The sequence below is a fragment of the Nerophis lumbriciformis genome, linkage group LG05 (genome assembly GCF_033978685.3).
Source record: "Nerophis lumbriciformis linkage group LG05, RoL_Nlum_v2.1, whole genome shotgun sequence".
NCBI classification, from domain to species: Eukaryota; Metazoa; Chordata; class Actinopteri; order Syngnathiformes; family Syngnathidae; genus Nerophis; species Nerophis lumbriciformis.
Window position 1 is genome coordinate 13,757,319 of NC_084552.2, and position 12,750 is coordinate 13,770,068.

The 12,750-nt window shown below is 40.0% G+C and overlaps 1 protein-coding gene across 3 annotated transcripts in view; it reads left to right on the top strand.

Annotated features, from left to right (window-relative positions):
• The first annotated feature begins 257 nt into the window (after positions 1-257).
• Positions 258-12,750, top strand: part of nap1l1 (nucleosome assembly protein 1-like 1) — a 67,211-nt gene continuing 54,718 nt past the window's right edge. For 2 of the 3 annotated variants that reach the window (XM_061961250.2, XM_061961252.2), the window contains exon 1: positions 258-402. The gene's annotated coding sequence lies outside the window, so the exon portion shown is untranslated. The remainder of the gene's footprint in view (positions 403-12,750) is intronic. The other variant, XM_061961253.2, reaches the window with a different exon arrangement.

The following is a 12,750-nucleotide window of genomic DNA, read 5'->3' on the forward strand; positions in this document are numbered from 1 at the left end:
CAAATTAGGCATAATAATGTGTTCATTCCACGACTGTATATATCGGTATCGGTTGATATCAGTATCGGTTGATATCGGCAAAAAGCCACTATCGGACATCCCTAGTTATAAATGATTTCATGTCTCTGTGCGGCCTGGTAGTAAATGCGTGACGGACCGGTGCCGGTCCCCGGACCGGTGCCGGTCCCCGGACCGGTGGTTGGGCACCACTGCTCTATTCCAATAAAAGTAGGTACGTCACTGACGTGATGACGTCAGATGTATATGAGCGCAGGCGGCGGGATCTCTCTCCTCTTTTTTTAGCGCCGTCGGAGCGGCGTCTTCTACCTCCTCCCACCCCGGACGGACACACTTGCGCAGCGCCGCCTCTCAAGCACCCGCCGCCCGGCTACACAAGCAAAGGTAAGCGGCGGCGGCGTCGTCGTCGCCAACGCCCTGCAGAACTAACAAGTCAGCGTTGGGCAGACATTTTTAATTTTTTTCTTTTTTTTTAGCGACGTTTTAATAATAGCACGCGACGGTGGCGGGAAAGACGGCTAATGCTAAGAGAATTAGCAGCTATAGAGACGCTCTCCTCCATGCTAACATTCCACGCGTGGGGAGGGGGGATAAAACAATTAGGCTGCCATGACGATAAACGACACATCGCGATTATTTCACCACGTTTTGGACTTGTTTTGTGTTGTGTTGGAGTTGACCTTATTCTCGGCATGGAGGTGCCGCAGTCGTCGTGTCCGACGTGACGGCTCCATGCTCGGCTACGTGGGGTGTTACTAACCAGTCCACCCGTGGAAACGCTCTGCCAACACCATTGAAAGGGGTTCTAAAAGCGGTGTCAAAGTGGTTCCGAGCTAACGGCGGCGAGCTAGCTGGCCCAAATGCATCGACGACGTTAGCAAGGCCGGCTAAAGTTAGCTTGCGCACTCGCTTCTTTTTTTTTTTTCCTTTTTTTTTTGTTCGCGCATTCGCTCGTCGTGGTGTCACCTGGCCCACCGAGTGGGTTCAAGTCCACGACAATGGTCCCCTAAACGCGATTCGGGCAGTCGGCGGATGTATTTGCGTCGTCTTCGGTGCACTTGTGCGGGTGCAACACGTGGTCGCAGAAAGCCATCTCCGGTACAAAACATCTGAACATCCCAACATCTTTAACTCACTTTTTACTTTATGTTGTAAACAAATATACAACGTAAAGTAGCAAGAAACACGTCAAAAATGAATAAAGCAAAACATGTTCTAGACCAGGGGTTGGGAACCTTTTTGGCTGAGGGAGCCATGAAAGCCGAATATTTTAAAATGTATTTCCATGACTTAGACTTCCTTTTTATTGTCATTCAAATTTGAATTTTACAGCACAGATAAGAACGAAATTTTGTTACATAAGCTCATGGTAGTGCAGGATAAAAAAGCAATAAGGTGCATATATAAATATATACCGTATTTTTTGGACTATAAGTCGCAGTTTTTTTTCATAGTTTGGCCGGGGGTGCGACTTATACTCAGGAGCGACTTATGTGTGAAATTATTAACACATTACCGTAAAATATCAAATAATACTATTTAGCTCATTCACGTAAGAGACTAGACGTATAAGATTTAATGGGATTTAGTGATTAGGAGTAGGGATGTCCCGATGCAGGTTTTTGCACTTCCGATCCGATACCGATATTGTTTTTGCACTTCCGATAAATAAAATACTTAATTACCATTAATGCGACTTCTGGTGCTGCGTGGTTTTGCTGATGCCTTTGTAATCTGGTTGATGTGTGGTTATTTCTAACACTGAGATTACCAGCGGAATTATTCATTACTTATCGTGTTCAGCAATGTCAGCTAAGATTTATCTGAGAGCCAGATGCAGTCATCAAAAGAGCCCCATCTGGCTCTAGAGCCATAGGTTCCCTACCCCTGTTCTAGACCAAAAATCACTTCATATTCTCTACTCCTCGCTAGTGTTACCATATCTGAGTTATTGTGTAGAAATATGGGGAAATAACTACAGAAGTACACTTCATTCATTAACCGTGTTACAGAAAAGATCAGTTAGAATAATAAATAATGTTGGATATAGAGAACATACAAATGCTTTATTTATTGGGGGATGGCGTGGTGCAGTTGGGAGAGTGGCCTCATTCGCTGTTTACTTTTAGTGTGGGGACAAGTGTCTCCAATATTGTCCACACCTGTCTCCATCTAAACACAGCAGTGCACACTTAAACACACGGCGGGAAGTGAAGACAAATGACTAACACATCAAATAAATAAGATGTGTTCTTCTCCAACGCCCCCTTGTGGTTCAGTTCAACAGTTTGGCCAACAACAACAAAAAACAGGAGTGACAGCGTGTTTTTTCTTCACCTCATTAACTCTCAGTCACAGCAGCTGATGGACGCTGTATTGTCAAAATAAAAGCAACATCATATAGTTTTTCGCCTTCGCTGTTTACTTTTAGTGTAGGGACAAGTGTCTCCAATTTTGTCCACACCTGTCTCCATCTTTTTCTTTTCGAACATGTTGAAAAGAGAAACTTGTAATTGTGATAGGGATAGGTTGATTGGCAACACTAAATTGGCCCTTGTGTGTGAATGTGAGTGTGAATGTTGTCTGTCTATCTGTGTTGGCCCTCCGATGAGGTGGCGACTTGTCCAGGGTGTACCCCGCCTTCCGCCCATGTGCAGCTGAGATAGGCTCCAGCACCCCCGCGATCCCCAAAAGGGACAAGCGGTAGAAAATGGATGGATGTTGTATGCTTGCATGTTCGAAAAACTCTCATTTAGGGCATAAATTAGTAGGTCTGTTGTATGCACAGGTTAGGATGAGCTAGGGATATTGTATCCACAAGTTATTTTAAATATCCATATTGTTTGCACTTAATTCAGGGGTGTCAAACTCATTTTAGATTGGTAAAATCATCGGCACGATAACTTAAAAACAAAGACAACTTCAGATTGTTTTCTTTGTTTAAAAGTAGAACAAGCACATTCTGAGATTGCCATCGATCTTCTTCCGCTTATCCGAGGTCGGGTCGCGGGGGCAGCAGCCTAAGCAGGGAATCCCAAACTTCCCTCTCCCCAGCCACTTCGTCCAGCTCTTCCCGGGGGATCCCGAGGCGATCCCAGGCCAGCCGGGAGACATAGACTACCCAACGTGTCCTGGGTCTTCCCCGTGGCCTCCTACCGGTCAGACGTGCCCTAAACACCTCCCTAGGGAGGCGTTCGGGTGGCATCCTGACCAGATGCCCGAACCACCTCACCTGGCTCCTCTCCATGTGGAGGAGCAGCGGCTTTACTTTGAGTTCTTCTCGGATGGCAGAGCTTCTCACCCTATCTCTAAGGGAGAGACCCGCCACCCGGCGGAGGAAACTCATTTCGGCCGCTTGTACCCGTGATCTTGTCCTTTCGGTCATGACCCAAAGCTCATGACCATAGGTGAGGATGGGAACGTAGATCGACCGGTAAATTGAGAGCTTTGCCTTCCGGCTCAGCTCCTTCTTTGATACAGCATCCGCATTACTGAAGACGCTGCACTGATCCGCCTGTCGATCTCACGATCCACTCTTCCCTCACTCGTGAACAAGACTCCGAGGTACTTGAACTGCTCCACTTGGGGCAGGATATTCTGAGATTGTACAAATCATAATGTTGTTGGGATTTTGTTTTTTTACAATTACCTGTTGTGGTTAATAGTATTCTCTTTATTTCTCGTTGTTAAGTTAAAGTACCAATGATTGTCTCACACACACGAGGTGTGGTGAAATTTGACCCATCACCCTTGCTCACCCCCTGGGAGGTGAGGGGAGCAGTGGGCAGCAGCGGTGGCCGTGCCCGGGAATCATTTGTGATTTAACCCCCAATTCCAACCCTTGATGCTGAGTGCCAAGCAGGGAGGTAATGGGTCCCATTTTTATAGTCTTCGGTATGAACTCACAACCTACCGATTTCAGGGCCGACACTCTAACAACTAGGCCACTGAGTAGGTGAATAATAATAGTAGTAGTAGTAGTAGTACAAGTGAATTATATTTATGTAGCGCTTTTCTCTAGTGACTCAAAGCGCTTTACATAGTGAAACCCAATATCTAAGTCGCATTTAAACCGGTGTGGGTGGCACTGGGAACAAGTGGGTAAAGTGTCTTGCCCAAGCACACAACAGCAGTGGCTAGGATGGCGGAAGCGGGAATCAAACCTGGAACCCTCAAGTTGCTAGCACGGCCACTCTACCAGCCGATTTTAAATATCCATATTGTTTGCACTTAATTCAGGGGTGTTAAACTAATTTTGGATCGGTAAAATCACCGGCACGATAACTTAAATATAAAGACAACTTCAGATTGTTTTCTTTGTTTAAAAACAGAAAAAAGCACATTCTGAGATTGTACAAATTATAATGTTGGGATTTTTTTTCCCATTCCCTGTTGTGGTTAGTGGTTAATAGTATTCTATCTTTATTTCTCGTTAAGTTAAAGTACCAATGATTGTCACACACACAAGAGGTGTGGTGAAATGTGTCCTCTGCATTTAACCCATCCCCTTGCTCACGCCCTGGGAGGTGAGGGGAGCAGTGGGCAGCAGCGGTTGCCGCGCCCGGGAATCATTTTGGTGATTTAACCCCCAATTCCAACCGTTAATGCAGAGTGCCAAGCAGGGAGGTAATGGGTCCCATTTTTATAGTCTTTGGTATGAACTCACAACCTACCGATCTCAGGGCGGACTCTAACAACTAGGCCACTGAGTAGGTGAATAATAATAATAGTAGAAGTGAATTATATTTATATAGCGCTTTTCTCTAGGGACTCAAAGCGCTTTCCATAGTGAAACCCAATATCTAAGTTGCATTTAAACCAGTGTGGGTGGCACTGGGAACAGGTGGGTAAAGTGTCTTGCCCAAGGTCACAACGGCAGTGGCTAGGATGGCGGAATCGAATCTGGAACCCTCAAGTTGCTGGCACGGCCACTCTACCAACCGAGCTATACCGCTCGTTATTTATATTTTCTGAATAAATGATGTGATAATGTTCATCAGTCAACTCATTGGGGTTATTTTCAATCTATCTTGATTAAAAAAAAAGTATACTTACGTGGGCCGTATAAAACCCTGTTCACGGGCCTGATCCGGCCCTTGGGCCATATGTTTGACACCCCTGACCTAATTAATCAATCATGACTTGTCCAAGTTACCACCTCAGAAAACACTCGGTTCTCCAAGTACCATTACAATGACCAACATTAATTAAACAAGACATAGGTTTTATTTAATATTTTTGCCCACTGTAACATTACACACAATGCACAAATATAATTAATAATAATATTGATGCAGTTGTACATGTGTTTTTGTTTCACTTAAGAGTTTATCACTTTTAAAAGTGCATTTTAATAAGAAACCGTAAAAAAATGTTTTACTTTTGTTGCAGACTCCAACGTCCACGTAGACATACAATCATATACACATATAGTACATAAAACAACAAAATACAATACAAAAGGCATCACATAATATTAAAAACAGTGCTTGTGCATATTCAGTAAAAGGCATCAAATAAATACAAGCAGCAATAAAAAAATGTTTTTATATATATATATATATATACACTTTAAAAATGTGTCTACACATTCTATAAAAGGCACAAATACCAGTGTAACAGAACTACACCGAGGATTGGTTATCTGTACAATAACATCATTCTCGGACCCCTGCAGTCTACATATAAATTTAAACATCAGTATTCTCAGGGTGGCGTGGAAGGTGTTTATCCCTAAATCACAAATTAATTCCCATCACATTAACTTAATGTGATGGGAATCCGTATGTGGAATTAAATTATGGAATGGATTAACCAAAGAAATCAAACAAAGCACCAATGTGATTCAGTCTAAGAAACTGTTAAAAGTACAAGTGTACACAGAACAATAATTATGATAAACATCTTGAACCCTTATTTTTTGTTTTGCGTTAAAGATTATTTATGTATTTAATATTTGTTTACTTACTATGGTATATTATTTATGTATTTACTGTTCTGTTACAGAGAACAAGGGAATGAGATACAATTGCTATGGTATGAAAAGGGGTAGGATTAAATAAGCTCAGCTTCTTCGTACTCCTTTTTGGACGTGCTGTAATGAAGCAACTGGAAATATGTGACGTATGTTCGAAAACAACTGAACTACTTCATATAGGTTTTATTCAGTCACATGACTTAAACAGAAGTAAAAAGGAAAGTGGTGGTCCACCAAACCAACATTGCTACTGTGGAGCAGAGTGCCAACTGAGTACACAAAGGGCCTAAATCTTACCATTAAAAGGAGATACAAGCAAAACATCAAACAATGGAATCTATTCCTATACATTGTCAAATAAGATTTGTCGAGTGATCTCAAAGAGTATCCGGGTCGCTTTCCCTGGCATGTCGGAACTATCTGATGATCATTCTACACAACAAAATAGATGACGACTTGGGAATGCGCACATCGTTGTGTGTGTGGCTGGGTCAAGGAAATTGGTATCAAGACTCTCCTGGATAACATGTGCATCATTTTTGCACGGGTCAGGTTTCATTTCATGATTTAACTTTGCGTCTACTGCCAATGTTTGTTGCCTTGTGGTTGTTCCGTGGGCTGTTTACGAGTACACGTGTTTTTCCGGGTCTTTATCAAAATATAACTATAGATGTCAAAATTGTGTATGTGCTGAAATATTCATTTATGATTGTTTATGAAAATATAACTATAGATGTCAACATTGTGCATGTGCTGAAAGATTAATTTATGATTATGAAAAAATAACTATAGATGTCAACATTGTGTATGTGCTGAAAGATTCATTTATGATTGTTTATCAAAATATAACTTATCGTATCGGGTATCGTTTAAACATTTTTGATACCAATACCAGTACCCTTAAAAGGATACTGATGCCAACTGAGTACTTCATTCGATATTAATGCAATTGGTTGCATAATTTTCAGCACTCCTCCCCATTCAAGACTTTTACATGAATACATTTTGAAAGTGCTCAAATATTTATTAAATAACTGTACAAACATGTACAACAAAGTATTAAACAGTACAGTTCTCCACCCTTAAGTTTGCTCCGTGCTTGATGAGGTGTTTAATCATATTGCTGGATTCCCCGTTTTCCCCGAAATAATCTTGCCGCATTGTATACATTTATTTGTACCCGGGTGCCACAGGCGTGTAGTACAAACAAACCTTTTGACCGTTTTGCTGCCGGCATCTCGGAATGATGACCAGCCAATTCTGCACTGCTTCAACCCGCTTTACCGCCATACAAACTATTGTTGTTGCAGTGGTGGACCAATCACATGGCGCATTGAATCGAAGAACGCCTGCAGTGATTGGCTGCGAGCAAAACCATAGAAACATTCATTTTTTCTTGATCTGGGTACAAAAAGACCCGATTGCAGGTATCGTTTGACAGACGCAGTTTCGATACTACTGGGTATCGGGTTGTTTTCGGTCGATACCTGCAAGGTATCGAGTACTGATACCAAGCCCTAATAATTATAGATGTCAACATTGTGTATGTGCTGAAATGTTCATTTATGATTGTCTTTGGTAAAGACTTAACTCTTTTAGGTTATGCTCACATTTATGTTTTTTAGACTCGCCGAGTTGGTGCTCTACAAAACACTCGTAGCCCAGATTTGTTTAAGAACTCCGACACAAGGTAAAATACAAATAGCACCAAGATAATAATTCAATGGGAAATACAGAACGTTGAAAGTGTATCCAACAAACCTTTGAATGAAGTGATCCCTGCAAACTTGTGCGTTCTTTGACTTGATCTGCTCCCTCGGACTGGAGTGCGTGCCACATTTCTCGCAGTCTTTCGTCAAATCTTGCACTCTCTAGCTCTTTAGAAGCTCTGAATAAACTTCTATCCTTTCCGCGATTTGAACGGTTGCAACAGCCTAAAACAAAAGCATCTGGCATTTTTCTTTAAGAAAAGGCAAAATGCCGCCACAAAGCTCTTAACAGACTCTTGTTTCGAGCCTTGCATATTTAATGAGCCGGCTGTGAAGTCTGGTGAATACAGCCTTATATAAAGCTAGGGCTGCAACTAACAACTAATTTGATAATCTACTGATCTGTCGATTATTACTTCGATTAATCGATTAATAATCGGATAAAATAGACAAACTACATTTCTATCCTTTCCAGTATTTTATTGGAAAAAAACAGCATACTGGCACCATACTTATTTTGGTTGTTTCTCTGCTGTTTGTAAATGTTGCAGTTTATAAATAAAGGTTTATAAAAAAAAGTAGCCTCTGAGCATGCACATAGCGTAGATCCAACGAATCGATGGCTAAATGAATCGCCAACTATTTTTATAATTGATTTTAATAGATTTAATCGTTTAGTTGTTGCAGCCCTAACAGACCTCTTTGGCGTACCCAACCACTGGATGGAGCACGACAGTTTGAGAATCACTTGTATATAGGGATGTCCCGATCCAGGTTTTGGCACTTCCGATCCGATACCGATATTGTTTTTGCACTTCCGATCCGATACCGATACTGGCCTATCCGAGCATGTATTAAAGTTTAAAGTTATTTAGCCTACTTAGTTGTCAGAATCATGTTGAAAAGGGTTTTAGTACTCTTGATAACAACTAGCCAGCTGAATTAGGGGAGTTTGAATAATACACAATGGTTGGTAACAAGAAACTGACTTGTTTATTCAAGGATAAACACAAAATAGACAAAATTATACATGACAAACAGAAATGGCATCATTGAGCTAGGGCTGGGCGATATGGCCTTTTTTTAATATTGCGATATTTTAAGGCCATATTGCGATACACGATATATATCTCGATATTTTGCCTCAGCCTTGAATGAACACTTGATGCATATAATCACATCAGTATGATGATTCTATGTGTTTTGATTGAGACTTTTATTAGTAGGTTGCACAGTGAAGTACATATTTCGTACAATTGACCACTAAATGGTAACACCCGAATAAGTTTTTCAACTTGTTTAAGTCGGGGTCCACTTAAATTGATTCATGATACAGATATATACTATCATCATAATACAGTCATCACACAAGATAATCACATTGAATTATTTATAATGCAGGGTGTGGAGGGGGGCGCCGGATGTAAGTGTCAAAGACAGCCAAAAGTTTGATATGAGAATAAATCTAAAGTTAAAATATAGGGTAGAAATGCACCCATTTGTAGGAAATGTAGTCTTGATTTTCATAATTTTCTTTCAAGGCTTGCATGTCTACATTAAAACATTCTTCTTCATACTGCATTAATATATGCTACTTTTAAACTTTCATGCAGAGAAGGAAATCACAACTAAAAAAATCACTAATTTTTTCATACGGTGTTGATGTGGAAATGTTTGCCTCGGCATTTTGATGGTGTGGACGTGTGGCACCGAATGGAGATAAGCGTCTTGACAGACGTTACAATATTTGAACAATGATGACGAAAACTGTTTTCTCTGTCGTGTCCGTGTGTCGAAAATTGTTATGCGCTTATTTTTTTATTTGATTTTGTGCGTGGCATATAATTGCTATGCGCAGAGGACGTTTGAGCAGTGCGCACTTGCACAGGCGCGCACCTTAGAGAGAACGTTGGTCACACGGCTGCGCTAGCATCACAGCTAACGTTAGGTGTGCTGGAATATGCGGAACGGAAATTAGGGAGCAGCAGAAAAGTAGAATGTATTATTTAAATAGGTGCGTTGGAAAACATGGAGCGGAGTTTTTTTTTTTTTTTTAACTGGATCTGGATTGGCATTTTCCCATGCCTTGCCGATACGCATTTTTTGGCAAATATCGGCGGCCGATCCGATCCAAATATCGGATCAGGACATCCCTACTTGTATAGCCCTAATTCATTAGTCTCAAAGAGCTTCACAAACTGATGACATCTACCGATCTCGACCCAGAAAAACTCAAAAAACCCAGATGGAGAAAAAGTAACATTGGGAAGGGATCACAAAGGTAGGGACATCTGTTCCAGGGTGACCGGCTGCAATGGATGTTGGTGGGTAAAGTTATTTAAGCGTTATATTAATTAGTAGTTTATTTATTAGATAGTTGGACTCCAGCCTTGTCGAGAAATCAGCATCTTCTTCCAGTATTCTACAGAGATGTCTATAGCTATGCATGGAAGAGTGGTCCAAAGAGTAGTCTCGGTTCCTTTCAGCTAACACGTCCTCCAGACTGGTACCTCTTCAGAAGTTAACCATGGCCTCCTGGTAATCTATTTACAGACAGAAAAAATATACTCACCAAGTATTCATTTGATACTAACACAAGTCATGGCATTATTGTGAGGATTTTGAAACTACAATACCGTGGTTTTTACTAGAGGTGGGGGAAATAATTTATAGTACGTGGAGGATTATAAAATCAATTAGTAAATCTTGATAATCGATTTATTTAGTGTAAATAAAGCAATGCAGACGGTTCTAAAATTTGGCTGACTGCATTGAACAATCTCAGCAAGAGATCTGACCAGCTCCTTTTATTTTAGGCCACTTATGTTCTAGTTTTGCACACATTTCTATGAATTTAATAAATGTAATGGGAACTAATTTAACTGTTTCTTATTAAAAATGCACTGTTTTTAAAAGTTGCAAATGACAAACGCTTATTTAGTGAAGTGAAATGTAAAACTGCATCAATATACATGAATTAAAAATGCATCAATGTTTTATTTATTTTTTTATTGAATCTATTCGATCGAACGATTCCCACGTTTATTGTTTACAGTACGGTTAGATGCCTAATTATTTCCTATGCAGCTACTAAGGAAACTTTTCCTCAAACACACACAAATTGTCCTGTAATCACATTTTCTACAGCATACCTTCGCCGGCTACTAAAAGCTTGTTGCCATCAATAATTTGGTGTCCAACTTGGTGTGTCGTTTCTTTCACACTCAACACTGGACGGAAATGTTTGCCCATATTTGGCACGTTGTCTAATAGTGTGATATTAAATGTAGCATTTTGAATGTGTTTACACTGAGGAGTACGGAGACTAACCACCCTCCATTGTCGCTGAGGGGCGTGTAAAAACTTAACGTGTGAATTTAAATGGTGGAGATTGTTTTATGACTGTCTTGTCTTCTTCCAAACTTGCTCCAAGCGAGCTTTTGGAATTTTGAGACTTTAGGGGCGTGTTTTGCATTACTTACGTCAGAAGATGCCGTCTATCCAGTAACTTTGCTGGATAAATTGAAATTTCAGTGTATCTTTTCTTCGTCAATGCGTACAAGAGGTCTTGACCACATTTATTTGACAGGATTACAGGAACAAAGTGGACCTCTTGTCAGTCTTTCACAATCTTTGATTCCGTGCGAGCAAGCAGGACCGCTAGTTTACACACACAGAATACACCGACTTCGCCTCGCCAGTGAGCACTTCTGAATAACAAAGTAGGAGGAAAAAGATGTTTGCGTACCTATTTAGGATCTCTAAGTTAGTGACCTTGCAATTAGGGCTGGGCGATATGGCCTTTTTTTAATATCTCGATATTTTTAGGCCATGTTACGGTACACAATATATATCTCGATTAAGGCTGCAGCTAACGATTATTTTTCTATCGATTAATCTATAGATTTTTTTTTTCGATTAATCGGTTAATCTATAGATTATTTTTTCGATTAATCTATAGATTATTTTTCCTTTTACCGATTATTTTTTTAATTTAAAACGAAGATGAAAAAATAAATGTAGGCCAGTTTTTTCAAAAGGCATGGCTTTTATTTACAAAAAAAAAAGGATGGCCACTCAGTCAACATTGACAACAACATGACAAAATATTCTGTAACAATGTAAACATTTAAAACTTTTAACATTTAACAAAATTAAAAGTAGCTTATTTGCTTTTTAATGTGCAAATATAAAAGTAAACACCCAGTGCAAATCTTAATATTCTGCAATAGTATAAGCATTTCAAAAGTAAAAGTATTGCTTATTTTGCTTTAAAATGTGCAAAAATAAAGATAAACATCCAATACAAAAAAGTGCAAAACGAAATATTCTGTAACAGTGTAAACATTTCAACAAAAGTAAAAGTATTGCTTATTTTGCTTAATAACACAACAATGATAGTATGATTAAAGTGAAAGTTAATTGTTCGTTTGTACATAGTATATGTAACTGTTTTTGTGTAATGATGACAACGTATACTCACGCGGACGATTGACTAGTTGATGGTGATGGCAAGAACACTGTCGGGTGTTTTCTTTTCAAATGTTCGTTTATAGCCGTTGTGCATACAACAACATTATTAGCAGAGGTGGGTAGAGTAGCCAGAAATTGTACTCAAGTAAGAGTACTGTTACTTTAGAGATTTATTACTCAAGTAAAAGTAAGGAGTACCGTATTTTCCGCACTATAAGGCGCACCGGATTATTAGCCGCACCTTCAATGAATGGCATATTTCATAACTTTGTCCACCAATAAGCCGCCCCGGACTATAAGCCGCGCCTACGCTGCGCTAAAGGGAATGTCAAAAAAACAGTCAGATAGGTCAGTCAAACTTTAATAATATATTAAAAACCAGCGTTCTAACAACTCTGTTCACTCCCAAAATGTACGCAAATGTGCAATCACAAACATAGTAAAATTCAAAATAGTGCAGAGCAATAGCAACATAATGTTGCTCGAACGTTAATGTCACAACACACAAAATAAACATAGCGCTCACTTTCTGAAGTTATTCTTCATTCGTAAATCCTTCGTCTTCGGTGTCCG